Source organism: Dermacentor albipictus, chromosome 1, assembly GCF_038994185.2.
Source record: "Dermacentor albipictus isolate Rhodes 1998 colony chromosome 1, USDA_Dalb.pri_finalv2, whole genome shotgun sequence".
NCBI lineage: Eukaryota > Metazoa > Arthropoda > Arachnida > Ixodida > Ixodidae > Dermacentor > Dermacentor albipictus.
Window position 1 is genome coordinate 230,109,924 of NC_091821.1, and position 27,495 is coordinate 230,137,418.

A 27,495-nucleotide genomic window follows, 5' to 3' on the forward strand; every position below is an offset into this window, starting at 1 on the left:
TTTTTTTTTTTCCGGGAACTAAAGTTATGGAGAAGACCAAAGCCAGAGGCTACAGATGGTGAACAAATTCACGAGCCAGTAGTGGCGCCCTCTGAATAACAAATGCATATTTTTCCTCGTTGCATTAGTTGTACCTGTTCTCTTACCCCCACCTTAGGCCACAGGCCTTCCTTTCTAATAAAATGTTTCAATCAATCAATCAATCAATCAATTGCATGCGGCGGAAGCGAGTGCTGGAGCCGAAAGCACGTCGTAGGCGTCAGGTGCAACTAGCAAAGCATAGCCTTTAAGATCCGCTTCTAAAGTCATAGAGTTACTATACTGACTCTAGAGGACAAGCTACCCATAGGGCCCATGCATTAAAATCGGGAACCTCAAGAGCGCAGCCATGTTGCTACGCGCCGCGGTTGCCAGCCCCTGAGACGCTTGCTAGACTTGGCGACAGTAGTCAGTTTTAATCCGGCAACCGTAGCAGCGTAGCAGCATGGCGTCTCGCTTGTAGTTTCTTTTGATGTGTGCGTGCAGCCGTGTGTTTGGGCTTTATAAGTTGGTTCTTTAATCTATGTTGCGGGACGGTGTGGGTGCGATCCATGTTGGCCGTACAGGTGGCAGTTATGCAACCGAGGGATGATCCTGTTGAAGTTTCCGGCGGTATGCGGTTTTCAGCGGTCACGCCTGTTGCAGGAGTGTCACTCGACGAGGTTACCTTGAAGCTGTGGTCAGATTCCTCGTTGGCGTTCCGTAATTCTGTTCGCACGGACGCGGTATGCTTCGAAATCCGCTTTCGCGATCTATCGTCGCGACGATAGATCGCGTTTTTTTTTATTATTATAAGTACTGATCCAGCTGTAAGGCGCATGTAACCGACAAACGGAAGTCTCAGGAGAGCACCTGAGATTATAATAAAGCAGGCGGCGCAGGAACTCGAGGGCACCCAAGGGAGAAGTGGGGGGATCAAAGCTCGAAGCAGAACGGTACGTAGGTTGGGGCCGCCGAGTCAGGTGTGTGCCAGGGAGTGTTCGCACGGACAGCTCCCCTGGCACGCGCAGCAGTGCCTCGCAAGGTCGAGATACTTTAAAGGCACCTGCGCCCATGATCTTTCTTTTGCCTCGGTGCAGTGAACACGATTAACGAGAATAATATGGAGGGCATCCGGTGCAGTCGCGAATGCGTCATGGCATGTAGCTCGCGTCGCCTGGCGTGTGTAGTAGTATCAGAGTTGGTTGTATGAACTTTATGCATAATACGCTTTGTTTCGGTACCTTAACAGAATGGGTCTAGACGGAGTTGGTACATTTTTTTCGTACCGCCCTAATCCTATACCCCCCACTACAAACACACACACACACATATCCCCCTTTTTTTATGTATACATACAATTCCTTGCCATGACGGATCATAGCCTCCTTTATTTTTGAAAAATAGAGGAGGCTATGGACGGATTGACCAGTTCAAGTTGTCAACTTGTCAGTAACTGTCATAGGAATCACTGTAATAAACACAATTCCACAATCGGATTGCTTACTTTCATTTTTTGTTGTGACACTGAGGACTACATAGAACTTTATTGTGCATATGTGAGAGAAGTATGTGGATATCATGAGCTTTAGCCAATGTGCAATACACAGACAAAGCAGCTGCTACAACATGAACTGCATTGAGGGCCACACAACACATACGTAAGTAAATGTGCAAAATATAGGGGGAAGCTTCAAAATATGCTCTGTAGCGCTGCAAAGTATAACATATATTGTATGTGTACAATAAATGTTCAAAAAAACAATGCATCATTGTCCCATTTGCCTTCAAGTTTATTATGAGCATATGTACGACAGGAATCTACTGACACACCTGCAGTCAAGGTGGCTGTTCGAGGTGTGCTGGCTGCCTCAGTGTAAGTAAAAAAAATTGGGTGAATGTCGACACCAGTGTCACTGCTTCTTGCCTCTGACCTGCACGTGCCTCCGCGGCATCTTTGTGCACAAGTGTGCTGGCGTGGCGAGGCGTAGGAGTCATCCGAGAGAAAGAGTATTGTTTAGATGGAGAAGTGGCTGTTCACATTGCCTGTTGCTTTCCCTCAAATGTTTCCTTGGTGAGTAGGGTGACACACCCACAGTCAAGGTGGCTGTTCGGGGTGTGCTGGCTGCCTAAACGAAAGAAAAAGAAAGAAATTAGATGAATGTCGAAACCAGTGCTATTGCTTCTTGCCTCTTACCTGCCTTTGCCTCCACGGCCTCTTGGCTTGCGGAGTCTGTATGAGGGAGCTGCTGTGGCTAGGCGTAGGCATTGTCTAAGCAAAAAGAAAAGGCCATTCAAATGGGGAATTATGGAAATAAATGCAGTTATGTCTGCTTCTTGCACTCCTCTTGCCTAAATGTTTTCAAACATAGTGTCCAGTACACACCAGCACTTTGACTGCTTTTTGCTTTTACCTGCAGGTGTTGCTGCGAGATCCTTAGTATGGCTGCGTGCAGCATTGTAACACTTAGTGGAGGCATTTGAAGTGGTAGCCAAAAATATAAAGAATCATCCTTGTCTGCATGAATGCTTTCAATTTCTAAATGCAGTGGTAACTATCACTATTAGTGCAAGGCCACCCACATCTATGCGGCAAGTGCCATAGCTCGAAACTGAATTTTTCCTTTTGTGTTAAAGGCGTCTGATATGTCCACATTAGATGTGATGTGTTTGTTTTTATTTATCCCAGTGTGGAGAGAGCATCATTAAATTTGTTTTTTATTTTTGCGTGTCTTGTTTTTTGGTCTATTTCTGAATTTATCAAGCAGCAGCCTCATGACGCTAAAGTGACTTATGTAATGGCAATCAGCTTTTGTTTTGCAGAAAAACAACGCATTTCCTGACCCATAGTTTGACATCCCCTCTCTCGCATAATTTTGCAGAGTATTCTACCTATATTGACTTGCTTGACCTCCACTGAACAGTCTTGCATTTTCAAATACGACTCTTTCCTTAAAATCATTCGACACTTCTCATAATTTCTGTACCTTGGGCTTCTGATACTCTGCATTCACTATTTTTGCTTGTTTCTGACTAGAAATGTCTTCTTTAATTCAGAGCTTAAATTTTACCTTTGGAACACACGGAAGGGCTTGCCATTGCATGTCTGCATAAAATTTGGGAAACATGTTTCATTAAACATTTGCAAAATCCAATTGAAGATTGATGAATGCAGCTTGCAGTGTGATATGACTGAATGAGCCATAAAAGTAACTCATCTCACTTGGTAAATTAAAGCACATATTAGCGTGATGTACAAGATACGTTACACTAACGTGGTGGGTTCTCTTGCTTATACAGCAAAATAATCGGTGTGCGAGAAAAAAATTATTTTTGCATACCCCTTGTACACATTGATTTATGGAAAATGAGCTGGAGCTGTCCACATGATCTACTTATTTTACCTGCGAGTATGATCAACAAAAATGTGTCCCAACTGCTTAGTGGTATTTGAGATTGTCAGTATTGTATATGTGCCTGTTGTCTATAATAAGTGAATTTTGAAAATGCTCGCAGGGATCTGATGTGCACATCTGCAGTTTATGGATACATGTAAAAGACTCAGCATCAAGTGCAAGTGAACGGTCCCACAGGCCCGGAGTCGATCATGCAAATAGATTCGCTGCACAAATTTGTGACCAGAAAAGATAATCCACATGAAATGGCATGCAAGGAAGTGTTGAAAATATTGCACAGTTAACAAAATGCCTACGCTATTAATATGTGGGTTGATGCACTTGTTATGCAAAACGGAGGTGAGGCGTGCAGACAGGACACAAGAGTAGAGTATTTAGTAAACAACACGAGCGCCGCCCACTTCTCTACTCTTGTGTCCTGTCTGCACGCCTCACATCTGTTTTGCATAATGAATCCTTACCAACTAGCTCAGCTTTCTGTCGTTCTAAGTCTCGATGAAAGAGCTCGATTTCGTCCGCATTAGGCACTCGCCTCTTGATTACTTCGTGGCACAGAAATACTCGGCATCAGGCTGTTTTTCTGCTGTGGCCTTTGTAGAAGCATGACTGTTCAAAGTGCAACAATTAAACAGATTCTTTGAGTTGCTTGTGGCTTCGCCAGTACAATTCCAGTGCGCTGGTCCGCCTGCAGCAATTTCCTACTGAAGGGAAACCTGCAAATAAAATCACCGCTCCGCATGTAGAAAAGTGACGCTTCTCAAACGATTGTGATGCACCACAAGAGCTCCCTACTCGCGTGATATTCTCAACAAGGAGATACATTCGTTTACTTACATGTGGAGGTATATGCCAGAGCACTTCGGGGCTTCGGTGGCACATAAGGCACGAGTGTGCCATCCGATGTCGACGCGCGATCGCATGTCAAACCTAAACTGTACGAAACTACTACGCATCCAAAAAACAGATTCGAAACCGAAATTCGCGTCATCCTTTATTGCATGAATGCGTACATCGTGATTTACATAAGTCACGGACTTAGCGATCGCTTTCTGTAAACTTAATATTAACGCACCACCTTCATAAAGCCATCAAATATGTGTTTTAGATGACAAAGCATGAGGTGACCTGTACTTGTTTTCAGCTCTTTCAATAGTAATTGCGCTGGCCACATTGACCAGTAGCAACAGGGCGGCGCCCTAGAGGTACCTGAACATCGCCCCCGAGTGCTCCGTGATCGCTGCGCATGCGTGAGCTGAGAGAAGGTGAGAAAGGAGAACAACTCTTTTTCGCAGGATGTGACGTCACATTGTTGCTTGTTTTTACTTTTTTGAAAGAGCTACTCTCGAACGTAGATACGCCATTGCCGTCGTGTCGGCTGCAAGAGGTTCTGCGCGCGCTTTTGTGCGTGTCGAGAGCGTATAACGTGCGCGATATTCGTGCGAGCGCAGTTTGACTTGAGCAATCGTGGGCTTGGACTCCGTGAGATTTGCTTTCGTCATATGCGAGTTAGGGGCTTGCCGACAGGTAAACCGCCGCTGTACTTAAGTGAATACCTTGTTTTTCGTGGTCCTGAAATAAATGGCGCGTCGTTGCGATGGCGACTTCAATCGAGTGCGGTAATTGCTGCGCATTACGGGCGATTTAATTGCACAATACGTTCTGCATTATCGGTGTAGGCAGAGAAAACTTATCCTGTGAGCCTTACTTCCGTCAGTCAGTCGATTACATGTTTCGCTCTTTTCCAGTGCACATTCCTTGATATCCACTAACGAGCTGCTTCAAATATCGAAGTGTCTATTCATCGTGCAGATGTTTTTTATTATTATTATTAACACAACTGGCGACGAGCAGCAGAGTTACAGCCGTGAGTTTTCCTTTCGAGCAAACCTTTTCAAATTGAAGTTTTCGCTCATGTTCGCAAGATAGCAAATTTAAGTGTTATACTCGCCGCTGTATTTATTGATTCCATGGGACCTAGATTTAAGCTGCCTCAGGTTGAGGTTGTATTAACGCGCACAGAGGCTTTTAGAAAAATAGTAATGCAGTGGGCCAGTTTATTTGAAATGGTGCTATTTGTGAAGTTGATATTTCCCCTAGTCATGCTCAACAACTTACTGGTCAGATGCTTGAACTTCTGAAGAAGTATTTGCAATGTTTCCCTTCCAAATCAGCATTGTAACCAACGCTTTTCAGAAGTATGAGTGTGGTATTTGCCCCTGCAGCAATGCCATGAGTTCAAATTCAAATTGTGCCCACCGGCTGTCTATCCGTGTGCCACTAGAAAGTACAAAGAATTCATTTCTGAATTGTCGCAACATTTCTTTTTCATTCCATGTTTAAGGAATTTGTTTACTTCTTTTCCTGGTCATTGTGGACTTGCACACATTGAAGGTTGGGATAGTTTGGCAAAAGCATTGCATAGTGGGCCTGTAGGTTTTTTTTTTGTATTTAGCGCATTGCCCTTCTGACTGGCCAAATTGTGACCCCTTCTGCCTGTTGGGCTTCAAATCTTGTAGAAAATGGTGTGAGCAGCCTGGAGCGCACCTGAAGAGTAATGCTAGTTTGTGCATGATCATGTTGTTGCTGCTGGGAAGATGACATCTTAGGCACATATTTTTCATACTATTAACACAAATGTTTCCATCTTAATCCCTTTGTGGCTCAATCGTAGTAGACCTGTTCCGTTTTTCAGTTACTTTGTTGTTTATTTTTGTTACATATCAGTATTATGTACTATCAAGTTAGTGGGAATATAAAGCTATTTGATGTTGTATTCATGGGGAATCCTAGCTGATCCCTCGTCATGGGTTTGTGCATGATCATGTTGTTGCTGCTGGGAAGATGACATCTTAGGCACATATTTTTCATACTATTAACACAAATGTTTCCATCTTAATCCCTTTGTGGCTCAATCGTAGTAGACCTGTTCCGTTTTTCAGTTACTTTGTTGTTTATTTTTGTTACATATCAGTATTATGTACTATCAAGTTAGTGGGAATATAAAGCTATTTGATGTTGTATTCATGGGGAATCCTAGCTGATCCCTCGTCATGGGTATGTGCCATATGTCACAGGCAACAGTCATTCTAGTCTCTGCTTGTGGTAAAAGTATCCCAAAGCCTATTTTGCACGCTTGCAGATGAGTTGAGATTTAGACATCAATGCCAGCTCACAAAGCATCTTATACGGCAATCAGCCAGCCACGTCCGCAGATAGAGAATTCTGCATTTTCCAATCGTATTGTTTCTGTTGTCCTTGGCAGAGATGTTGATTGTACACAGAGGGAATATATTGTAGGACAATAAAAACTTGTGATTACAAGGGCCATATATGGTGGAAATTATAGTAGACTATGACCAGCATCAGTGGAAGCCCTGCGGTATCTAAAAAATTAGTAATGTGCTGGTTTTCATATGCTACAGCTGCTATGTGCATTAAGCTCACAACTCCCTTTTTGGCAACATCACCCAGGAATGCCCACTCCTAACACTCTGTCACATGCACTTTGACAGCATCTGCTTTGATCTACTTGATTGCATATCAGTAAAGATGGGTCTAGTTCACTAAAGACTGACAATGCTGCATTCGAATGGAACCAAACCGTTCTCAAAAAGTTATTGAAACCAGCCAAGCAGGTTTTCGACAACTTTAATCTGGCAAAATGACAAAAAGAAAGTTATTTGAAATAAGTGATGCAATGCTGATGAAGTTTGGGCAAGCATTTCAAGGTGATTGGCCTTCATTATCTCTAGTAATAGTGAACCTGCCAAATTGGCAAAGATCTTGAATGAATTCTTCACAAGGCCCAACTATTTTGTTGCTGCCCTATATTGTCTCTATAGGAAGAGTGCATACCAAAAATCTTGTGGCTTCCTGTTATAACACCCTATAACTTCCTTAGATGTAGGGCCGTTTGATATTCACCAATATATACTTACACAGGATTTAGATGATGCCTTTAAAGATGTGTCCCTCATGCTTACATGTAAAGGAGCACTGACATTAAACTTTTGGACTGGACTTTTTTATATTAATCTGGTTCTACATGGCAACTTTTATGACCATACCATGCCACTGAAAGCTGCGTGTGCTTTGAGGGATTCTTAATGTGTGCTAAGACTTGCTTCACTAAATAAATTTTCTTATGACTCTTCTCAAACATCTAAATTAAAATTAATTTAATTCCAGTGTTCTATAAGTCACAACCACGATACGATTACGAGGCATGCCATAGTTGCAGACTCCGGCTTAACTTTAATCGCCTGAGGTTTTTAACATGCACCCACTCCACAGTGTGCACCAAGACAGAAAGGAAAGACCAATGTTGTGCTGCATAGTGGTCTTAACATGCTCAGTTTTCAATGACCTAATAATGGCATGGCTTACTTATGAACTGCAGCATGCATCATTTGTTTGTGACCTACCATGCAATGTTGTCACCAGGTTATGGGGCCACACTGCCTTTGGCACATGTTTAAATGTTTGCATTAAGGATATATTTGTTGCACATAGAAGGAATTTGAAGTTTTGTAGTGTAATTGACTGAATGACAGCTACACATGCATAGGAAAAAAAATTATGCCAGGACTAGTTAAACTCTGCAGTGTTTGAGCTTGACGAATTCTTGCGATTTTACACATTTTGGATGACTGCAGGTCATTCATTACAGTTATACCAGCTTTTGTACTTTCTAGACATGCTTTTTGCCCTGGTTTTATACAGTGATCATAGATAGCCACACCACACCATGTTGGTAGAAGAATTCAGAATTTTAGTAAAATGGGGTTGCTCCATGTTGAGGTGCACCAGCATGTCATAGTAAATGGAAGCCAGAAGCAGCAGCATTTTAAGGTATTGTGCCGCACCATGTAAAGTCAGATTATTGTGCCCCACTTCACTCGCTGGCAGAACCTGCTGGTGAAGCATTCTGAGGAAGCTTTCGAGGTATGCTGCACTTTTTCCAAAACAGCGTCCGAGGCGGCCATCTATTTTGCCTACAGGACGAAAAGTCCCTGGCCAGGAGTGCATCAAACATACGGAAATAGCTGTCAATTGCGCTGCTGAACTTCTAGATAGTTATAGTTTTGCCCTCAGTTTGCAGAACACAGCAATGCTATAGCAAGCAGCGTGGAGAAAGCTGTTTCGGGGCTCAACCACGGCATAGCCAGCACTGCATGTGCATACTATACACAAACATGAGGTTTTAGCAGCAATACTTAAGAGGAAGCTTTAGCTCAGGTGCTCCTATCTAAATACATGTAAAAGGAGAATTGATTTTTCTCGGCAACCACTGCAACGAATTTGATGAGGTTTGTTGCATTTAAAAGAAAAGCTTGAAATCTAGTGAATGTTAGTTCCGAATTTTCGATATAGGTCATTAATTTTTTATTAAATATTGGCAGAAATTGAAAATTTCCAAGATACGAAGCTATCAAGTTTACAACTCTAACTGACAATGATGAAGGATAATACAATTCTGTGAATTGCATCTAATAGTACATCTAAAGCGGACAAAATTGATGTACACATGAATATAAAAAATTTTAGTAATATGGAAATACAACTTTTGCAGAACCCTTGTAACCAACGTAACAAATTCACGTAATATGTAAAACGACCTATCGAATTTGTCCGCTTTGAATGATCTAATGTATGCTGTTTACCGAACCGCAATGTCTGTTCTTGATGCAGACCTATGAATTTGTAAACGTGCTTCTATTTTTTTTCAAACGGTCGAATATTTGAAAATCTTTTTAACAAAATTCAGGCCCTAAATCGAAATTCCACTTCCAACAGTCACTAGAATTTAACTTTCTTTCTCAAATGCAACAAATTTCATTAAAATCAGTCCAGGTGTAGTCCCAGGAAAACATTTTTGCGTTTTACATGTATTTGAATAGGCCGCGTCGGAGATGGGCCCGAGCTAAAGCTTCCTCTTAACAGCAAATGGTATTTGTACTTCACTCTGTCTAACATTGCCAGGCTTTAAAATAGATGAGGTCACTCTCTTTCATTTGATGTGTTTATACAAAAGTGTGTATGCATGGTAGGGGTTAAGGCTCCTTGGTCAAGCCAAAAAATCCTTCCTGACATGAAGTGAACCCTTGTGCATTTCAGTCTGCAGTCGCTCACTGCACTTTCAAAAGCGCAATCACCACCGAGAGCACAGGAAAACACACAAGCAATAGTTCAGCAATTTATTTGAAACAAATAAAACTTTCTTTTACAGAATGACCACATTCCAAAAAAGCAACCACATACTATGCAGATAATACAGCCAACTTATGTTAAGTGGACAGCTGTTAATGTGTCCTGCCTTTATATGTGCAAATGTTTCAAGTCTCAAAATGTGCCCCTACTTTGCAACTTGTCCTTGGAACGATGGATGATTTCAAATGCTAAATTTAGCACCATTGCCACACTGATAGAAGAAAACTACATATTAAAATGACAAGTCCTTGTAGAACAGAAAAGGGTGTACAGTAAACTTCCAATAATCCGACTCTCGTTAATTTCATTTTTCAGTTAATTCGGTCCTGGCCGGTGCCCATGCATTTCTATGGGCCTAAACATTCAGTATTTTGATCCTAAAACTGGCATTCGCCATATAATGCGAACTTGACCAGACCCCAATAACGACCCCTTTTAGTGGCAGCGTCTGCCTGAGCAGAGCTTAGGGGACAGTGAATGTGTTATACAAACGCTATCTCCTGCCTGAAATGCTTATTTTTGACCCAGCTGAGAAAGAATTTTAAGCTGTAACGGTAGCTGACAATGTCTGATTGTAGTACGTATCTGATTCTAACGAACAGTTTTTGTTTTCCAAGGACATTGAGCCGAAAATTGCCTAGCTGTACAATCAAGTGCGAAACTAAAACCATGTTTGTAGCATTCATATGCTTCACGTTAGAAGAGTTAACTGCTGGGCTAGTTGGTGATCTTGCATACTGAAATGATTTTGCACCAAAAATCAACGCACACATGAAAGACGACACCACAGGTGCCCATGGTGTCGTTGTCTTTCTTGTGTGTGTTGTTCTTTGGCGCGAAATCTTTTCAGTATATGCTTTACCGCTTATCATGGCTGTAATACAGCGAAGCTGACTTTAGAAAGTTGGCTGGCATACTAAAAAATCAGGTATGCGTAGGTTTCCACTTTGGTTTGGAGTTGTCATTTCTACTTTAGTTTTATACTTTGGACAAATAGAAAGTTGATGCATGTTCGTTTTAGAGGCAAATTGCGCAAGCACATACTGCCAAATGAATCAACGGTGTTTCAGCAGGTTTTTGCATCTTAATTCGACCCGTCAGTCTCGTCAGGGTAGAATTAATGGAAGTTGACTGTAGAAATCGTGCGATGAAGCACAAAGAAAGTTACCTTGCTCAGGTAGTGAAAAAGCAAAGAAAAAGTGCTTCACACAACATCCACCGATGTTCTGTTGCAGATGCAAAAGCTGCCTCCCTTATCTTGAACAGAATAAATTCCTTTCGAAGACAAAATAAAGAAAACAGAAAGAGAAGTCATCAAGGCATTCCACATCTATCTTATTCAGTCTTTACAGTGTTGCTACATCACCATTTCCTGAGCCTCCTATGCCAAAAAAAGTTGTTGTCAAAAATAAAATGACCTGATTCCCATGTTTTTCACCATCCAAGCAGTGTTTACTGTCAATTATTACTGCTTTTTGTAACCTCACCTGTGATTACTGTATGTTAACACTGAGCTATATGATAAGCTTAGTAAAAGTTGAAAAAGTATACTGAATGTTTATTTCTGTTTTTTTAGACATAAGGAGGGGTGCTTAAAAGCGAGCCGCATTTGCAAAATGCTTGCGTAAACAGCAACTACCCCGGTCATGTCCTAATTGTGGCCATGTTGTCCCTGCAAACTTATTAATCTCATCCGCCCACCTAACTTGCTGCCGCCCCCTGCTACGCTTCCCCTCTGTTGGAATCCAGTCCATAAACCTTAATGACCATCGATTATCTTCCCTCCTCATTACGTGCCCTGCCCATTTTTCTTGATTTCAACTAAGATATCATCAACTCGCGTTTGTTCCCTCACCCAATCTGTTCTCATCTTATCCCCTTAATGTTACACCCATCATTCTTCTTCTTTCCATAGCTCATTGCACTGTCTTCAATTTAAGTAGAACCCGTTTCGTAAGCCTCCAGGTTTCTTCCCTGTACGTGAGTACTAGTAAGACACAGCTGTTTCACACTTTCCTCTTGAGGGATAATGGCAACCTGCTGTTCATGATCCGAGAATGCCTGCCAAACGCACCCCAGCCCATTCTTATTCTTCAAATTATTTCAGTCTCATGATCCGGATCCGCAGTCACTACCTGCCCTAAGTAGATGTATTCCCCTTACCACTTCCAGTGCCTCACTACCTATCGTAAACTGCTGTTCTCTTCCGAGACTGTTAAACATTATTTTAGTTTTCTGCAGACTAATTTTTAGACCCACCATTCTGCTTTGCCTCTCCAGGTCAGTGAGCATGCATTGCAATTGGTCCTCTGAGTTACTAAGCAAGGCAATATCATCAGCGAATCGCAAGTTACGAAGGTATTCTCCATTAACTCTTATCCCTAATTCTTCCCAATCCAGGTCTCTGAATACCTCCTGTAGACACGCCGTCAATAGCATAGGAGAGTTCGTATCTCCCTGCCTGACGCCCTTCTTTATTGGGATTTTGTTGCTTTCTTTATGGAGGACTACGGTGGCTGTGGAGCCGCTGTAGATATCTTGCAGTATTTTCACATAAGGCTCGTCTACACCCTGATTCCGTAATGCCTCCATGACTGCTGAGGTTTTTACTCAATCAAACGCTTTCTCGTAATCAATGAAAGCTATGTATAAGGGTTGGTTTCTTAATTAGGTCTTTCATCTCCTGCGATAACTTACCGGTATCCTGTCTAACGAAGTTACAACCGACTTCTATTGCACACTCCTTAATGATGCCCATAAGATTTTCGTTCATTGCTTCAACACTGAGGGTCTCTTCCTGAGTTAAAGCCCAATACCTCTTCCGCAGCCTGATCCGAAATTCCTCTACTTTCCCTCTTACCGCTAACTCATTGATCGGCTTCGTATGTACCAGTTTTTTCCATTCCCTCCTTTAGTCTAGGCTAATTCGAGATATTACCATCCTATGGTCACTGTAGCGCACCTTGCCGAGCACGTCCACATCTTGTATGATGCCAGGGTTAGCGCAGGGTATGAGGTCTACTTCATTTCTAGTCTCGCCATTCGGGCTCCTCCAAGTCCACTTTCGGTTATCCCACTTGCGGAAGAAGGTATTTATTGTCCGCAAATTATTCCATTCTGCAAACTCTACTATACTGATGGGCGACTTCAATGCCAGGGTAGGCAAGAAGCAGGCTGGAGAAAGGTATCTTGTTTTGACTTTATCCATCGCCGATTCCGTCTTCATAGAAGCTTTCGACTTGCTGGTCACTGGATGTAGGCGGCTAGACATGTACGGCCTTCAATTTGTACCTCTTCTTAAGTTTTACAAGACCTGCTACCCTCTCGTTAATGCTACACAATTCCTGTATGTTACCAGCTATATCCTTATTAATCAGGAATCCAACTCCTGGTTCTCGTCTCTCCACTAAGCCCCGGTGGCACAGGATGTGCCTGCTTTTTAGCGCTGTATATGCTTCATTTGTCCTCCCAACCTCACTGAGCTCTATTATATCCCGTTTAATGCCCGCTAATTCCTCCAATAGCACTGCTAGACTCGCCTCACTAGAGCACGTTTTAGCGTTAAACGTTGCCAGGTTCAGATTCCAATGGTGGCCTGTCCGGATCCAGAGATTATTAGCACCCTCTGCGGCGTCACAGGTCTGACCGCCGCTGTGGTCAGTTGCTTCGCAGCTGCTGGGGACCGAGGGCCGGGGTTTGATTGCTCTATTCATATAGGAGGTTGTGGCCAATCCTGCTCTGGTAAGGGAGTGCATTACCAGTTCTGGTCACTGGGGTCAGGCCACCAGGCCTGTTTATACAACTGTATCAACGTGGATTTTTTTTATCCGGTGGAAAATTGTGTGGCACCTGGAGAGAGAGAGAAAGAAGTTTAATGACACGAAATGCCGAGAGGTCGGCCTGAGGTATATTCCTCTAGCCAGCTACTCGGCATTGGGGGAAGGGGAAGAGGGAAAGAAAGAGGGAAGAAAGAGGTGCATGATGGGTGACGATGACGATAGAAGGAAGATGTAGAACATATGGCAAGCAATTTGGCATGCTCAAAGTCTGCAATCCAGGCCCGTAATTTTTAAAAAGTTCGGTAATGCCTTGATTGCCTTGAAACTCGACTGAGCGTCTGGCCAAGGGCCTAAAATAACGTCCTCCGACAACGGTGCGCTGTCGAGACGCGTAAGGTCCTTGACCAACCTATCACGCTCTTCCACAAACTTAGGGCAGTCACAAAGCACATGACCTATAGTCTCAGTCACATTGCACACCTCACGTGTGGAGACTCGGTGCGTCGCATGAGGTGCACGTATCCGCGCGTAAACGCTACCCCCAGCCTTAGTCTGTGCAGAAGACTGGCACAGCTTCGTTGAATTTTCGGTGGTAGCCTAAAATTCATAGTGCGGTCCAATCTCTGGAGTCGTCTGTGGCGATTATCCGGATTGTCCCAGTGCTTTGCTGTCAATTTTCGGATGACACTGGAGAGGAGACAGTTGGCGTCCGCTCTTGAAAAAGGAATTGAAAGCAGTGACTCTCGTTCTTCGAGTGCTTTCTTCGCTTCGGCGTCGGCCAGTTCGTTGCCCTGTATACCGCAGTGACTAGGAATCCACTGAAATGTGATCTGGTGGCCGTTTTCTTGCGCTAAAGTGTAGAGCTCGGCAGTTTGAAGAGCCAACACTCTGTAAGCGCTTTCTTTCAACACCACTCTAAGTAGTTGAAGAGCCGATTTTGCATCACTGAAAACTGTCCATATTTGAGGAGGCTGTCGCGCAATATATTGAACGGCCTCTCTTATTGCCACTAATTCCGTAGATGTTGTAGTCGTCTTGTTATGCAGACGAAACCGTTGAATGACTTGATGCGCAGGCACGACAAAAGCCGCACCAGACGCATACGACGAGACCGAGCCGTCTGTATACACGCTCACCGAGGAGTCATATTCTTTCGACATATATTCAAGTGTTAAATGTCTGAGGCCGACGGTAGGTATTCGTGATGTTTTAGAAATTCCGGGAATAGATAGACGTACCGGTATTTTGGACATTACCCATGGGGGCATATGTGGAAGGTCAGCCGGGGCAAAGTATGCTGGCACCTGGATTTGAACCACAGTCCTTCTGCACGTGAGGCGGATGCTCTACCTCTACGCTATCGCTGTATCAGGGCGCAAGTAGTAAGTAATTATACGGGAAGCGTTTTATTTACTGTAATTGGAGGATTGGAGTAGATTAGTTTGACCACTCAAACAGTGGGACTGGTCCAACTGTCAGAATTCTGACAAGTTATAAGGACTGGAATCGCATAACCACAACTCTGTAGGAATGGAGTGGGAATAGAATGGAGCACCCCCACTCTGCAATTCTGCACCATGCCGTTAGACCCTGTTCTTGGGCAATGCCAGCACAGCTCTAGAATCACAAAGACGACCGCACTACCAGGGCGAAACACATAGAAGGCCCGTCAGCTGCCGCATGATCACGTGCTGCCAACGAGCAATCCTGCACATCCTATATATATATATATATATATATATATATATACACAGTGCACAGACTGGTACCCTAGGTAGGGGCTAGGACTCGCAAAAACTATAGTGTTCTCCACAACTGTGACGAGTACCAGGCCACCAAACTCCTTGCCCTGTGCACGTTGCTGTCTATCTTCATGAGCCTAGATCCTGATGCAACCACTGGTGCCACACTGCTATTTTCAAAGGCCACCACTAGGTAAAGTGCCAGGGCCCGCCCAGGCCAGGGGTCATCAGCTTGGTCCAATACACAAAAGACAGTAAACTTCGAATTGAGAGGACTACGAATTGGATTAGTAAATTATTAACTAACGCGAACCAATTTGTAACTACTAATGAATTTTCTTCTCCGTGATTGCTAGTAAGATCCGGTGTGCCACGAAGCTCTGTATTGGGACCAATTTTATTCCACCAAAAACATGGCTCCACACATTGTTTGAAAACATGTGAAGGCATATGCTTGTATCGGACAGCGAGAATAAGTAAGAGTCAGTAAGCAATGTCAAATACATGCAATCTGGCTCACAAAACAAAAGAAACTGGTCACTATTTAGTAATAGTTTTCTTTTGTGTGAAAGAACTGCACCCTTGAAAAGTTCCTCATTCTACAAAAGTTTATATAGTGAAATATAGAAATATTTGGATGCATTTGAGTTGTCACCTGGCCCAGGGAACTTCTAGTGGCGGTCTGTCTCTATCTCTCAATTCCTGGCACTCCCCAATATTGTCACGTGGGCAGCAAAACTGTTATTAATGAAACGAGCGTTTTATTGGGCGAACTTGTGCCCTCAAAAACAGGCTACACTCAAAGAAGGATGGTAGCGGCGAACACGATCGGCGGTCGTCGAAAATCTGATGAGCGGGTCAAGCGCGTCGGCTTTTATACATCTGTTGTCGAATGTTCCAGAGCAATCGCTGGGACCCGCGTGCCTTTCACAAAGTTTCACATTATTCACGTCACGTACACATGCATTTAGATAACACAAGTTGCAGTGAAAGACAGTGGATGGAACCCATCGATAACTTCCAGAAACTTCTTTTACATGCAGGCACGTCCTGCGCAGCGCGATTACATTTGTTAGGTGGCGAGAAGTGGTCGCCCGATAAAGAAGTACACGTGTCAATATACAGCATGCCTGACTGCTGCAGTGGTCAAGTGCTCTGCAGCTGTAGGAAACCAAGGGATAAGGGTTGATTTCACAATTTATGGCATTTCCAGATTTTTTACTTAGTACGATCTCTACACTATGTCGACACTATGCCACTAGACCATTGCTGTGCTGCAGTCATCATAATATTAATTACTCATTGTATACACAAGCTATACAGCTGGTTAGGCAAAATTTTAAACTCCGCAAGGAAGACAGGACATGAACTGAAACATAGGCACACACAAAGCACAGGCTTCCAACTGGTTTTATTTCGTGAAAGCAGAGAATATATAAGGTACTTCAAATTAGCAAAACAAGGAGCAATTGCGAATAATTTGTGCATGAGGCAGTGATGAAAAATATCATGGCCATGTATGCATTAAGAGTGCAGGAGAGTCTTAATGTGCCCATCTGAGTAATTCTTTCCTTGAGAATCTCCTCTTGCAGTGCAGGAGCTGCGACAGCAAAAGCTGCCTGCCTCATATGGAACAGAATAAATTCCTTTCGAAGGCAAGCTCAAAAGCAGAAAGAGAAGTCATCAAAGCATTCTACATCGCTAAAATTTGTGACAACTAAGTTAGCTCACCTTCTTGATACCTATCAAGGAAAGAAATAGAATTCTTAGAAGGGCACCTTGGGACTCTACTGCACTCTTAATGCACAGGTGGCCTTGCTATTTTTCATATCTGCCTCTTGCACAATTTCTTTGCGAATGTTTTTTGTTTTGCCATTTTGAAGAACCTTATAAACTCTCTGCCTTCACCAAACAAAGCCAGTCGGAAGTCTATACTTTGCGCATGCATCTATGCTTTTGTTCATGTCCTGTCTTCCTCACACAGTTTAAAATTTTGCTGAAGCTACAAGCTGACTAGCCCAACAACATGCCTTACTTCAGTGTCCAGCTGGGCTTGTTGGTAAAGCTACACAATGCCAGCTCAAGTGACCACCGTGTGTGTCTGCTCTTCCGTGTTCGCATGTGGCTCAGCCTTGATTGCATGTGTAGTTTCAATACTAGCTACTATATTTTAACTACTAATATAACTTCTATCTTCAACTTCCAGCTAGACAGAGTACCTCATACTACATTCTGAACATTGCTGCAGTCAAGAAGGATTTCTGTCTAATGCGCTGGCCTCTACCACCAAATGCCTGAAAAATTAAGAAACATTATGTAGATTCCAGACACAGTCGGGATTTATGTTGCACGTAAATGGCTATGTAGCGTTGGTTTGGGTTCTTCCAAACATTGCAGTGTTGACCAATGTGTTTGTGTATGGCGAGTGATTGCATATATGACACAAGCTTTGTGAGTAGAGTATGAATGCAAAGGCATGGTTTCTTTGCCTCTTTCCTAACACTGTGGTGGCAGCTGTTTTGACGAGTGGAAAACTTGGCTTATGCAGTATGCGCAAATGGGCACGTGCCTATTCTAGGCCCATCTCATAGAATGGGTATGTGTCGCTGCAACACAAGTATACAAGCCTTACATGTAGTATTAAGATAAGTGTCATATGTCTCTGTGCATACACCTCTTGTCAACGTTCTTCACTAAACAAGCACATGTCACCTTCATCCTCACTGCACAGAGACCAGCTATAGGTGATAAGGTGGCTTCCCTGCATAACATGCCTGTGACATCTGCTACTGCTAGCTTGCCAACGCAAATACGCTTTCCATCATTTGGATTGCAACAATGCATTAAATATGAATGTTTCATAGATTCTCATTAACCACTTTTAACATGTATGTTGGATCTACACAATTCCTTTTTGTACTCCAGTGAAGAAACATTACAGCATAAAGGTACAGTGTCCATGTTGTGCTAGCTGCTACAGTGAGGGGGACTTGGAAATGTGAGCGAATCCCGAAGGTGGTGCATTCTAACAAAGCACCTCGAAGTCCAGCTACAAAGGAAGAATGGGAGAGACTGACATGCTCACAGTTTGATAAGCAACTTGTATATGCACACATGCTCTGACATGTATTATGCACTGTTATACACGTGCCACTATCCCATACACACAGCAATGCATTGGGGAGCAAGAAGTATGTGCACGACAGTGGTCAAATGGCTAGAGTGTCAGGTTGTTATGCTGGGAAACAGGCTCGGGGTCACTGTAACATATTTTTGTTTTCAATGCAGAAGACCGAAACGAGTCGGGACGTAAAATTGCCTACTGCAAAGTGCTTGGTATGAAAAAATAATTATTTGCATTAAAAATGCCCAAATCTAGCGCATGCAAGTGTGCATTCCCACATACCTGAAACGTTTTGAGGTGCAGCACATTGCAAGTGCAGTGGCTTTGCCACAAGGTTGACGTGTATAACAGTAAAGAGCATAGCAACAATGGTAGCTTTTCCACATAACCAAGGTGCATTGCGGTGCAGCACATTGCAACAGCTGTGGCTTCTACACAAAGCTAATGTGCATAATGCTGCAGCATGATGGAGCATGTTTTTAACAGACACAACATAGAGGCTCTTTACATGTACATCAATGATTTTATGAGCAGCTAAAGTGGTTGTGAATGCTGCAACGATAATGTTTTTGTTTTCACTTTTCAGACTGCAGAATGCCGATTTCTACATTATACTAGGGCAAATAAGTAGCTTTTTTATTCTCAATGCCTTTTAAGCAGTGTGGTGTTATCGCGACCACAGTATATTAGAGAAAATATGAAAATTTAGTATAATACAACTAATAAGCTTTGCTTCTAGTATCACTGAAAATCATATCAAGAAGCTTGGAGAACTGTCTCCTACTGAGTGCACATAAAAAGCATTTCGAAATGGTGGGCTCAAAGCACTGAAACTTCAGTCACAGGCTGCATTCTTAGTCTTCCCCCAAATATAGGTCATGACCCTGAGACAGCATACATCAGATTCAGCTTGCAGTTGTGAAGTGGCTTGGGAAGTTCACAAATAGATCTGAAATTATTTTAAAGTTCAGGCTATAGCTTGTATGTGCAGTTGTGCCTGCTCATAGCACAACTGGTGCTGTATAGCATACTCGTGATAAAAACAGTTCCCCAACAGAAAGGCACTCCTTTTTGTGCAACTTCCGTGACTGTCTATTAGACAGTCACGAGAGCACGAAAAGGGTTTGAGACTTTTAAGACCAATTTCCTTGAGGCAAAGTTTAGCATGGAGCCAGTTTGGTCACAAGTTATTCCTACTCACACGTCTGTTTTCTTTTTTTTTTCATTTAGTTTCAGGTCCACCTAAATTATTGCCGTCATGACAGTCTTCACATAATATGGTAGCATCAATTGTTGTATTAATCATTCGAGCATCGAAATCTAAAAGTTTGCAGCAGTGTAAAAGGACAGGAGGACAACGGAAAAAAGGAGAAGTATCACATTTTAACATTAGTGGGTTGCAGTGCAACAGAAATAGGCAAGCACTAATTGAGCAACGAGACCGCTGGACACAGGAAACGCAGATTTAGTTGAAACACAGCAGCCTGTAAGGAAGAGATGGAACATTAATTCTTTGCGAAGCTTAGTCTGCATCACTATTTTGTATGCCATCGGTGATCATGAACATGCCAGAGGCAAAGCATACTGTTATGGGGATGTTGGAAGTATAGAAAGACTGTATTTACAATATAATGCCACGAGAACTTGGTCACATTCACAACAATGATGGAGAAAATCAACGATGTCTGTTGCACAACTATAGTTGGCAACACCTTTGTTATCGCGTAGCGTGTCGTGTAATCAGTAGCGATGGCAATCGACTTGTTAACTCTAGTCGTCGGAAAAGTGCCAGGCAAGTCAAGGCCTAAGCGAGAGAACGGTTCGGAAGGAACTTCAACTGGATGGAGTCATCCGACAGGTGGTCGGGGAGGTTTCTCTCGGTGCTGACACAATTCACAAGTTGCGACATAAGAGTGCAGTAAGCAGTAGAGACCCAGCCAGAAGAACCGGTGTCGTACGTGATCGTATGTACGCAAAACTCCAAGGTGTCCCGCCGTCGGTGCATCGTGACATTCAAGAACAGATTGCAGATGACAAGGAGGGACAAGGAGCAACTCAGGGCCATCAGCGTTGATAGTGCTGTGGTAGAGGATGCCGTTGTGCGACACGAACATGCGGCATGTGCCGTCAGTGCTGCTGGAGTGATTGTATTCCGGCGATGATGGGCTGTAAGGACTCGTCGCGTTGTTGTTCGCCGCGCATGTCAGTCATGTCAGTGAACGCCATCACACAGGTCATCAGATCATGCGTAGAAGGATTAAGTGGATCCACGGGGTGACGAGAGGCAGTCAGTGTCCTTTTGGAGGCATCCAGTCTTGTAAGTGACAATAAATGAAAATTCCTGGAGCCACAAAGCCCAGCGACCAAGCCGCCCTGTCGGGTCCCGGAGGGAAGACAGCTGGCAGAGTGCATGGTGGTCTGTAACAATCGAAAATGTGCAGCCGTACAAATATGGCCGGAACGTGACGATAGCCCAAACTAAAGCGAAGCACTCCCACTTGGTGATGGGGTAATTTCTCTCGGCAGGTGACAGCAGGCAGCTGGCATAAGCTATCACGCACTCGGTACCCTTGTGTTGTTGATCGAGAACAGCGCCGATGCCATGACCGCTTGCACCAGTGTGGACTTCGGTCAGTGCAGATGGATCAAAGTGGGCAAGTATGGGAGGGGTGGTCAGAAACCCGATGAGAGCGGCAAAAGCGTCAGCCTGCTCCGGGCCCCGTGAGAATGGCGTGTTCTCCTTTAGAAGATCTGTTAAAGGCTGAGCAATGTTGGCAAAGTTTTTGACAAAACGGCGAAAGTAAGAACACAGGCCGACGAAGCAGCGCACGTCAGAAGCAGAATGTGGCACAGGGAAACTGCGTATGGCACGAACTTTTTCCGAATCTGGTTGAACACCGGATGCGTCAATGAGGTGTGCCAACACTGTAATCTGACGACGCCCAGATTGACACTTCGTGGAATTCAGTTGGAAGTCTGCTTTTAAGAAGACCGCAATAATGGCAGCGAGTCGGGTAAGTCGGCTGCCGAACATGGGAGAAAAAACAACAGCTTCATAAAGGTAACAAAGACAGGTGGTCCATATGTAGCCTCGCAGAAGAGAGTCCATCAGACGTTCAAATGTCGCTGGAGCATTGCATAGGCCAAAGGGCATGACTTTGAACTGATATAAGCCATCCGGCATGATGACGGCTGTCTTCTCCAACCATTTCATCAACTGAAATCTGCCAGTAGCTGGATCGAAGATCGATGGACGATAAGTATTTAGCACTGTGCAAGCAGTCCAAGGCGTCATCGATGCATGGTAGTGAGTAGACATCTTTTCGTGTGATCCCATTTAAGTGGCAATAATTGACGCAAAAATGCCAGGCACCATCTTTCTTTTTTCACACGGACGACAGGCGAAGCCCAAGGGCTGGCTGATGGCTCGATGACCCCCTTGCGGAGCGTTTTGCCCACCTCTGGTTGGATGACTCGATGTTCATGCGATGCACGATAGGGACGCCGACAAATAGGATTTGTGTCTCCAGTGTTTATACGGTAGTGAACAACATATGTTTGGCCTAAAGGCCTGTAGCCGAAATCAAAGATGCCATTGTACGATTCAAGCAGGAGACGTATGTCCCTGGCCTGTGTAGAGGTGAGGTTAAGTGCAGTCATTTTTGCAAAGTCATCCGTTAATGAACCAGAGCTGGGAGCTGCAATTGGCACTAATAAACCCTTCTCAGAATGCAGACTCTCAACATCAAATTCAGAACCACTAGAAACGCTGTCCAAGAAAATGCTGGCTGGAATCACTTCAGGGCACAGGCTGAAATTCAGAAGCGGTAAAACGATGTCATTATTAGTAACCGTGACTGGTTCAAAGCACATCGATGATGGGGCAAAGAACATATTCACCATCAGGAACCTGTGGCTGGGCGGTCAAAGTGACGTAAGTAACTGCATCGGGTGACAAACGCACATCGTGAAGTGAGCACAAGTGCGGGGAGGCGGTGCTCGGAGCATCGGCTAGTTGAGGCAGTTCTAACTGAAGAACGCCGGTCATTAAGTCGATGAGAGCAGAATGAGTGGATAAAAAGTCAAATCCAAGGATAACGTTATGAGGGAAGTCGATCACAGCAAAGAGAACAGAACTAGGGCGGCCAGCTATACTTGCAGTACACATTCCAAGAACAACCAGCATGCCACCGTCAGTCATATGAAGCACTCGGGCAGCTGCTGGGGTGAGGAAATTCTTTAAACGTCTACACGGGCTAGCACTCATCACAGATATGTGGGCTCCACTGTTGATGAGTGCTTGGACAGCTATGCTGTCTATTTTAACGCCAATTACACTTATTCTTGTGGGCATAGACAGAGGATTTGCTGCAGCATTAGGCAATGCAGCACCACCTCCGAGGGCTGCATTTCTTAGTTTTACGAACGGGTGTGGCCAAATGCCACAGGGGACCAAAGGCGACATGGCTGCAGCGAACAGGAAGATGGGCAACATGTTTGCGGTGAACGAGACTGGTGTACGTGTGACGATGGTGAGCAACTGTACCACATGTGCCTAGCAGAGTTGGCGCTGTTAGATTCAGCGGTGGGCGAAACATTTTCATCAAAACGGCTCAGGTTGGTCGGCGTGCGAAGTGTTAAGGGCGACGAGCTGCGACAGTATCAGGCGACATGACCAATGCGGCGGCAGATGAAACATATCGGCTGGTCGTCTGCAGTTGTCCACTCAGTCGGGTTGCGATAACACGGAGAGAAGCGTCGGGATGGAGCAAAAATAGTAGAAGGGTATCTGTTAGCTCTGGTGTTGGCAAGAGCACAGACAGAACATAAACCAATGTTTTCAAGTTCCTGGTGAATGATAGCTTGTGAGAAGGGGACTGAAAATGTAGCATCAGGGATACGCGAACAGAAATGCAGGCGCCATCACATCCAGTTCATGTCAACGATTCACACCACGTCCTCCGATGGCGGTGCATGCTGCTGTGTGGGTTGATCTTCACACGTCTGCATTGCAGCAGTATTAGGAAGTCTGGCGAATGGTTGCAAGACGCATCGGCTTTTGGCCTGCTGGAATTCTCGGCACTCTTTAAAGATAACATCAACTGTAGGGCAGCTTTTGCACATGAGCAGATTAAAGGCGTCGTCAGCAATGCCCTTAAGCACATGCCCGACCTTCTCAGCTTCTGTTATGTTGTGATCGGGTTTGCTTTACGACAAAGTGCCAGCATGTCCTGGATGTACAAGAGACAGGACTCCATGGGGGATTGGGCAAAGGAGGCCAGTTCCTGTTTTGCATCAATTTTACGGCCGGCTGGTTTGCCAAACAACTCTGTCAACTTCTCTTTGCGTTGGTCCCAGCTTGTTAGCTCATCTTCGTGGTTTTCGTACCACACTTTTGCCATGCCTCTTAGGTAGAACAACAGGTTAACTAGCATATGCGTAGGGTCCCATCTGTTGATTCCACTCATGCGTTCGTACATAGCTACCGACTCTTCAACATTGGCGCCATCGGTACCGCAGAAAGTTCCAGGATCCTTATTTATCACCGCCGCTACTGCGTTGGGGTTATAAATAAGGATCCTGGAAGTTTCTGCGGTACCGATGGCGCCGATGTTGAAAAGTGGGTGGCTATGTACAAATGCATAAACTCGGACATGCGAGAAATCGTCAGTGCGTCTCTACGGGACTGCACGGTAGTCGAGGCTGAAGAAGCGGCCGTCGCTCTAGCGGCAGCGGAGGGCTATCGGACTAGGTGGTTTTTAACAATACTAACCAACTCCCAAACAGCATGCCGAAACTACATGTTAGGCAGAATAGGTCACAGAGCGCTCCACATACTTCGCTCTGAAGATCACCACACACAAAACCCAGAAAAAGAACAACCAATTAGACACACGATAGTGTGGACGCCGGGTCACACGGACGTGGAAGGCAACCGTGAGGTTGACAGGGTAGCTCGAGAATACACAGCATACCGAGCACCCTCCACCAATGACCTCGAGGAAACTGAGCCAGTCCCCAGAGAATACTCGGCTATCCTAAACCACTATAAGGGCAGCAGGAAGCGGTACCCCCCACTGCATAGCTCTCTCACTAGAGAGGACTCCATAGCTTGGAGGCTGCTACAGACGGGTGCATATACGAACTTAAACACACTCAGTAAAATACAACCCACACAGTACACTGACAAATGCCCATGGTGCCAGGAAACACCCACGCTCTACCGTATAACGTGGGCCTGCCAGAAAAACGCGGCACCAAACCTGAGTGCGGAGCAATGGAAAGGAATGCTCTCTAGCGACTGTCAGGACATCCAACTAGGGCTGATCCAACGGGCCCAGCTGGCAGCGGCATCCAGCGGAGCCCTGGACTAGAGGCAGAGGGTTATTGCTAAAAAGATGGAAGACACCATCTGACTCCGCGAAATTCATTAAATTTTTCTAGAGCTCAATAAACGTTTTTGCTCCTTTTCCAGGATCCTTGGGTTGCACAACCACAACCTTGGCTATGCCCAATGACAAGGGACAGCAAGATGCTACTTTATGCCCAGATGTCACCTCTTATGACATTTCAAGGCAGCGAAGCTGAGACTGCACTGTATTCAGCGGCACTGACAACCATGATGTAGAGGACTGACTTTCCCCCTATGTACAACACATCAGCAGAATAAGAACAAGGAAATGCCCCACACAGGTGCGTGGCACTAAACTGGACGCACTACCTGCTGTATGCAAGAGAGAATTAGGAAGAATGAGCTTCCCATTACTCCTGAGCACCTACCTACAACTGTTTTTATGGGCACAGCATTGAAGCTGCAATTGAGGTAATGCCTAACACCACATGAAATACAAAGCACAATACGTCAACACAGAGAAACCAAAACAACTGCACACACAACTTCTCACCGAAATAGACACAACGTCTGCTTTATGTTGCATCTGAGCTGAAACGGGAGAATCCCAAACTCTGTGTCACATAACATCTGAAAGAATCAGTTGCTATGAGAGAACCAGTGAGATTAATCTGGCGCGCTATGCATGCATCTGTAGCCTAACGGGTAAAGAATTGGGCTGCTGCACTAAGGACCCAGACTACCCCACCATCAGGCACGTTACTATTATTGAGCCTATCTGACGATGTACAAAGAAGACAGGAGACAGATCATGATAATGCTAATAATGATAAGCTGAACCCACGTTTTCTGCCTTGTGCTTGCAATGCTCTACCAAGTGAGCTTAAATGGCAGTTGTCCCAATGTCAATTTTCTTGGATAGCTGCGCATGTGTACTAAGCATAGCCCTAAGAGTGCTGGGCAGCAGCACTCACAGTCATGATGGCAGATGTTAAGTATCCTTTAAAACACCCATACTACAAAGTACATGATCTTAGAAGCTGGCAAGTGGCTAATAAACACTCGTTTTCTACCATGAGGAACCAAGGCAGCCGAAATCAAAACATTTGTAGCTTATGAGCGAGAAAAATCAGGGGAGTCACGCAGCTCAATTTTTTGTTTATAACAAGCATACGATGGCAACAGACTATGAAGCAACAATGACTATATAGAAAAATGGGTTAGAGCTGACGACAATCATTGGCAGCTCACACTATAATGCTTTCTCTACAATGTATTGTCTCAAGACATCTGGCAGCAAATCTTCTGGATTCTTCTACTATGTCTTTTGCAACTGAAATTTTAAATGTGTGTAATACTTCACGGCAACTTAGAACACTTACATGGTTAAGCATCTACATACCTTAAATTTGTGGACCAGCTTTGTCACCTTTCTAGAACAATAACTCCCTGGTGTCATACATCACTCAAACCACTACTAATTAAATCTACCTTTAGATAAGCAGTACCTGCATTAGATGCAGCAGCATACCCTTTTAGCAAATGCATATACATACCACGCTCAGACTGAGCAAACCAAACAAACCAACAGCGACCAGTACTTGTGTCCATTTGTCTTCAACGAGGCAGAGACAGGCCAGGTCTCAATAAACACAACAAATATAAGGTGCAGGCAGAGGAAATAAGCAGAAGCTGTAAAGACAGCAGTAAAGTGAAACAAATTAGACAAATTTGCACACAGTCAGCGATCTGGGCCGAGGACAATTCACAACGTTACTGCCACAATTAGAAGCAAATGCTCCTCATGCAACAAGAAAAAACACGTTTTAGCTGTAAACAGCACGAGTGCGTGGAGTTGGTTGATATTCTAAAAACAGCACAGACAACAATTAAAGCAGACACACTACTTGTGTCATCTGCCTTCTTGCTGTTTTTTAAATATCGGTCACAGTTGCAAAGCTACGCACATGATCTATGAACGAAAGCAACGGACGTGCATATAAAGCTTGGTGAGCCGATTCATACTCATATATGTTTAATTTTGAAAGTTCCAGTAAAAGCGATAGTAGCAGCAGCAGTAAAGTTGGTTCGTTTACCAGCTCGCTCACAACGTACGCATTGTATGATTTAACTCGACGGCTCGCAAAGGGGCTACTAAGAAGCTTTAAGTGAAGGAAATACGCTTTCGTTATCTCACTGCAACGAATGAAAGCCTCTGACGCCCATACCGCGGTCAGCAGTGAAAAAGTTAATTAAATGCAGCAATGCGCTGCATGGGTAAATAAGAAGGGCATAGCGTAGTCATCCTATAGAGATGGAGAAAAATAGACTTAAGAACGCGATAAACATCATAGGACGACATCCACGCTAGTTGAGTGCATGCATTTCTGGCGCGTGGAAGATGTCGCTGTTTTTTTGTTAATTTTTTTACATCGGTGCAACGCGTAGGAACTGCAGTGTTGAAGGCACGAACGAATAAATTATACTGCGATCACTGCGGGACCTGCGACAACCGTTTCGTGTTCCTTCGAATTTCGAGATCACATCGACCACAGCTCGAATGCGCAACCGGTTTTTTACGTGTCAGCAAGATAACGGGTAATCGCACAACACTTACCGTTGCTCCAAGTACGTCGCGGTAGCACCAGCAGCTGGGCCACAAATGTCATCAAGCCCTGGCCCACCGCAGTGTCCTCAACTTGAAGCTTCTATAAGCATTCGCCAAAAACTAAAAGCGGACCACAGCCATACGTACGCGCGCGAACGAGACGCAAGCCATGCGTCTGAGTTCGAGGGTAGTTTTTTCAAAAAAGCAAAAACAAACAACAATGTGACGTCACATCCGGTAAAGTCT

General features: G+C 44.3%; 3 long non-coding RNA genes across 4 annotated transcripts; 1 reads left to right on the top strand and 2 right to left on the bottom strand.

Annotated features, from left to right (window-relative positions):
- Nucleotides 1-796: 796 nt before the first annotated feature.
- LOC139056401 (uncharacterized) lies at nt 797-4,355 on the bottom strand. The gene is made up of 4 exons (XR_011512341.1): nt 4,269-4,355; nt 3,896-4,147; nt 2,216-2,290; nt 797-2,147 (listed from the first exon to the last, which is right to left on the bottom strand). It is a non-coding gene; the product is annotated as an uncharacterized lncRNA (long non-coding RNA).
- A 463-nt stretch (nt 4,356-4,818) lies between these two features.
- On the top strand, nt 4,819-17,648 carry LOC139054272 (uncharacterized). 2 transcript variants are annotated; one of them, XR_011511098.1, is made up of 3 exons: nt 4,819-4,958; nt 5,180-5,298; nt 17,372-17,648. It is a non-coding gene; the product is annotated as an uncharacterized lncRNA (long non-coding RNA). The 2 variants fall into 2 exon arrangements; XR_011511097.1 differs by lacking the exon at nt 17,372-17,648 and adding an exon at nt 10,880-11,089.
- On the bottom strand, nt 9,618-27,396 carry LOC139054271 (uncharacterized). Its single transcript, XR_011511096.1, has 3 exons — nt 27,259-27,396; nt 26,198-26,333; nt 9,618-13,493 (listed from the first exon to the last, which is right to left on the bottom strand). It is a non-coding gene; the product is annotated as an uncharacterized lncRNA (long non-coding RNA).
- Between the last annotated feature and the right edge of the window lie 99 nt (nt 27,397-27,495).